The 4,749-nt window shown below is 41.0% G+C and overlaps 1 protein-coding gene across 2 annotated transcripts in view; it reads left to right on the forward strand.

Annotated features, from left to right (window-relative positions):
- Positions 1 to 4,749, forward strand: part of TTC39B (tetratricopeptide repeat domain 39B) — a 154,094-nt gene that overhangs the window by 85,071 nt on the left and 64,274 nt on the right. The gene's annotated exons all lie outside the window — the stretch shown is intronic.

A 4,749-nucleotide genomic window follows, 5' to 3' on the forward strand; every position in this document is an offset into this window, starting at 1 on the left:
CCACAACTACTCATCTGTCACAGGAATAATGGCCTTCAGTGTAGGGTAGGAATGTTAACTATCATTTATTTGCGAAAAACATTTAAGGACTAGAAATTCTGGAGGTTACACACAGGGGAGTAGGTGCTCTGGGGGACTGGACCCAGGACTTGAACCCATGACCTTATCCACCCCTAAGGAACCCACTCCACCACAGCACCCCTTATCCTTGCTGCTGACCGGTTTTGGTCGTCTTGACTAGACCGGACAGGACTGGACCCGACCTGGGGGAAAGCGGGAGTAGAACCCACAACCCTGTCTTTCCTAGGCGAGCATGGGCTCCCGCCTCCCTAGTGCCTGTGATAGAGGCAGCAGCGCAGGAGGTGAGGCGTGGTGGGGGAGATGGTCTGCAGAGCCAGCGCATGTGAAGAGTCGGCTTAAAAGTCAGTTTCCCTACCCCCTGCTGCTGCCTCTGTGGAAGGCAGTGGGATGGGGGGAGGGAGGGGAGCAGGTGGGAACAAGCTCCCCACAGGCACTGGCTCCCACCTTCCTCCCTACTGTTGCCTATGTATCAGAGGCAGTGGGGGGGGGGGGGGTTGCGTATAGCTGATATGATTAACCGATAAACCCAGTTTTATTGGTTAATTGTGTAATCAACTACACATTAACATCCCTAGTGTGTGCAAGATTAGTCACACTGAGCCCAACTGCAAAGATTTTAGAGGAAATGGACACACCGTTGAGGGTTGTTTTTTTTATTCCCAGTTGGCACAGGTGCATGCCAACAGGAAACTAGTCTCCTGAGATGTTTTTGTTTTGTTTCTGGCTTTCTTGCTGCTGTTGCTTTTTTTCCACTGACCTTGTCAGGACATCAGTAATGATGTCTCATGTAGTATATTTGATCTGTTTCTGTGTATGCTATTGCGTTTTTTGTTTTGTTTTTTTTGTCTTTAGTTTTTGGCCATGTTAGGAGTTAGCATCAAACCAGGTTTTTGAGAGAAATCCAAAGGGTAGTATACATGGCATATTTTATTTAACAGTTTATAACCACATGGTGGTTTTGTTTGTTTAGGGCTATATAGAATAGGGCAAAATAAAATATGAAGCCAGTTACTGTTACTTAAACGGTAAATTGTTGCAAGCTCTTTTGTTCATTTTACTAAAAGCAAATGCAAATTGCTTTGGTACTGGACTTCTTTTTTTATCTAGTTTTTTTTCCTTGAAGTAGCCTTTGAAATGTGCTTTAAAGGTCACTCTTAAAAGGTACCTAGTTATTCAAGTGAAATACACTGAGGTAACTTTTTTGGTCCCTTTAAATGTAAATCTTTTTGTATTTCTCTTGTTTCCATTTTCTCCTTGCAGTTAGGCAGTGATGGATTAGAATTAGGCTGCAGCACAGATTGGGAAAATCTCCCAGCATCCTCTTCCTGCAGAGACATCAGCAACCAGCATTGACTGTAGCTGCTGCCACTCTAATTGACATTTCTTTTAAATTCTGATATGGAGAGCTCCTGTGATGCCAGCTGCTGTTTTGTGAACTTTATCTTTTTTTTCTTTTGCTTGATAACTAATTAATGAGAACCCCATGGGTACTGAGAAATAAAACAGAGAAAACTGAATATTCTCTGTGCTTTTGGCTAGCTTTTCTGTGTCTGATAGAAAATAGAACAAGTAAGAAACACTTGTCCTTGCCTTGGAGGACTACGTTTCTTCACCTGAAGTTATCTGCTGATTTAATCCTGTAAGTACATTGACTCTGCATAGTAGTCCCTGAAATCATAATTGCAGCAATCATATTTGTGGATGTTTATCTGGGGAAACCTACCTTTGTAGAATTGTATTCTATTCTAAAATCTGTAGTTTAGATGGAGTTTGTTCTACATGCTTACTGTATGTTCAAAGGGAGAAAAGAATATATTAAGAATGATTTATGAAGCAATTGTTTTTCCTCCATACTTAGCAGTGGTGAACACTGCTTCTAGTGAATATGAGTTTCTGTGCTGATGTCATGATTATCAGCTAGAATGCTGTAGGTTGCAGAATACTGAAAGGTGTGCATTTTAGGATGCTCTTTTTTTTTTAAATTGGCAACCTAAAGATATTATCAATTTTCTGATTCTTTTCCTGTCTTGGCAACTGTTATCATTTAACCATTTGTAACAACAATATTATTATGTTTGGCTTAACTATAACAGTGCATTTTAAATAGCCAAGCCTTATGTAGAATATTGTTAAATTAGAGGGTGCTCAGCAATCTAAGATGTGCAACATTAAATGTATCTGCTCTCAGTATAACATATCCTAGTAAATTGTTGTGAAGTTAGGAAAAAATGGTTTTAGCAGTAGGACCGCTCAGTTGTAATTGTGTGTTTGGATTAGAGCCAGCATCTGTGTGACGCAGTCTTAGTATCATAAACATCTGGCCTCATTTGCTGTGCTACATGCTGGATAATTGGTTTTTTTTCTTAAAGAAATTTCAAAATGCATTGTGTGTTATTTTGTTAGAACTTTATCAGTAAACTACCATATTTTAACTGTGTACAGTTTGAACTGTGATTTAACTTTATGTTAAAAGGATTTCTGTTTTCAACTTTGTTGCTTTTCAGTACCCATTTTGTATTTATACAAACTCTTTCTTTAAAGTACATATAAACAAATTTGTGTTATGTATGGAACAGATATATGTATAGTAACCTGGGATTGCTTATTGCTTTTGGCCAGATTCTGATACCTTTCTTACATGGAGTAGAATCTAACATTGATTTAAGCCTGACTATGAAAAGATTAAGTATTTCTCTGTGTAGTCTGGACCTCCACTTTTTGGATTATGGAAATATTTATTTTAAATTGTGTGTTTGGTATTTTGTAAACTATAAAAACTAGTCATTAAAATATGTGTCTAAAAATAGAGTTGAGTCAAATTATTGAACTTGCCAATTACCAAACAAACCTGATAATACATTAGTCTTCTCTTATTTTGTGCTGGAATATCATGCATCCTGATATGTTTTCCATGCCAGCATTTTCATTAGTTTCCAGCAGTGTAAAACAGATTTTCCTTCCACCTGCAGATAAAACACCTGTCACTATTTTTCTTATTTTCTTCTCTTGAATGTTGGGCAATTTTTAAATACTGCTGATCTGAATTTAGCTACTACATATGAAACCTGAAATTCCTGATGTAATTTCTAGCTGTATCACTGAATTAAAGATGACGAGCCAAATTCATCCGTTGTATAAGTGAATTAACTTCAGTGGAATTACTCCACAACTTCTTTTGCCTTATACCAGCGATGAAATACGCATGTGGTGTTTTACATAAGTAAATATTTATCCATATACTAGGCAAATCTTGATTTTTTTTCTCACTATAAAACTGATTAATTTATAGGAAAGTTTGGATTCTGCTTACCATGCATATTTAGTACTATTGTGCCTAGGAGACTTTTTGCCCTTGACCTCTGAAGAAAATGATGATAGTTTCCTTTTAACCTGTTTTAACATCCCTGACTCATAGAATGACTTCATTGCTGGCTCGCTGGACTCCTCTACAGCCAAATAATAAGCAAAATGCAACTGCACTTCCGTTTTGCTCAAAGAGCTATATTTATGTTTATAGAATGCTGGAGGACCCTGATTAAATTGTGACATTATTAATTTATTTTCTGAAGGAAGTGGTTGTTAAGGCACTTGGGAGATCTGGGTTTAATTCCCACCTCTGTCACTGACTTCTTGTGTGACCATATGCAGGCCTGGTGGGTTTTTTTGCAAATGTGGACCGCAAGAGTGTGAATGCACCCCCACATGGTCTCCCAAGAAAGGTGCTCCATCCGGCTGGGGGAAGGCAGGAGTGTCGCGCTGCCTGAGCCTTCTTCCCCCATGCTCTGGCCGGTTGTGGGAAAGCGGGGGCTGATTCCCCCCCACACACCCAGGAGCAAGGCCCATCCCCGAGCCTCTCTTCTGGGGAGGGGAGGTAATCAACCCCAGATTTTCCCCTAGCTGGCTGGAGCATGGGGGAGGAAGACTCAGGCAGCGTGCTGCTCCTGCCTTTCCCCAGCCGGCTGGAGCATGCTTACTTGGAAGATCATGTGGGGGTGAGTTTCCACCCTTTGCACCCCCCTGCATATGGGCCTATTAGGACTGGTCTCTCTGTGCCTCAGTTTGCTAGCTATAAAATGAGGCTCCTGATACTTACCTATTTTGCAGAGAGCACTCCTGGGGGAATTCTGTGCCACTGCACAATGCAGAATTTTGCAGAAATTAATGTTGTACACACATTTCCCCTCACAGAAATGGGCTGTAGTGCTGGTATAATCCAGCTCACAAAGAGAAGACAAGGGTGGGAGCAGGGGAGAGAACTGGAGGGCTCTCAGCATGTCCTGAAGGAAGGAGGCAGTGGCACACAGGAAACAATCCTCAGACCCAGCATCAGGCTATTTTTTTCCTGAGGATTCCTTGGCTGGGGGGGGGGGGGGGGGAGGAAGGGGGTAGAGGATGCGGGTGGCTAGGCTGGGGGTGGCCGTGGCTGGGGTCTGGTGAATGGTGGGAGGTGAGTTTCTGGGTTGAGGGGTGCCCCCAGCTGGCCTCTAGAGAAGAAGGAATAGAGAAACAGGAAGTGGGTTGTTGTGATTTCTCTAACTCTCTACTCATGGGGAATTTTTGTATGTGTCTTTATTGTTACAGACATACTTACTAATAGGTATTTTAAAATAAATTGCCAAAATAATTGCAACTGGTGTGATTATCTAATGTTGTTTTGACAAATAAAAT

This window comes from Pelodiscus sinensis, chromosome 6 (genome assembly GCF_052426305.1).
Source record: "Pelodiscus sinensis isolate ZL-2025 chromosome 6, ASM5242630v1, whole genome shotgun sequence".
Classification (NCBI taxonomy): Eukaryota; Metazoa; Chordata; order Testudines; family Trionychidae; genus Pelodiscus; species Pelodiscus sinensis.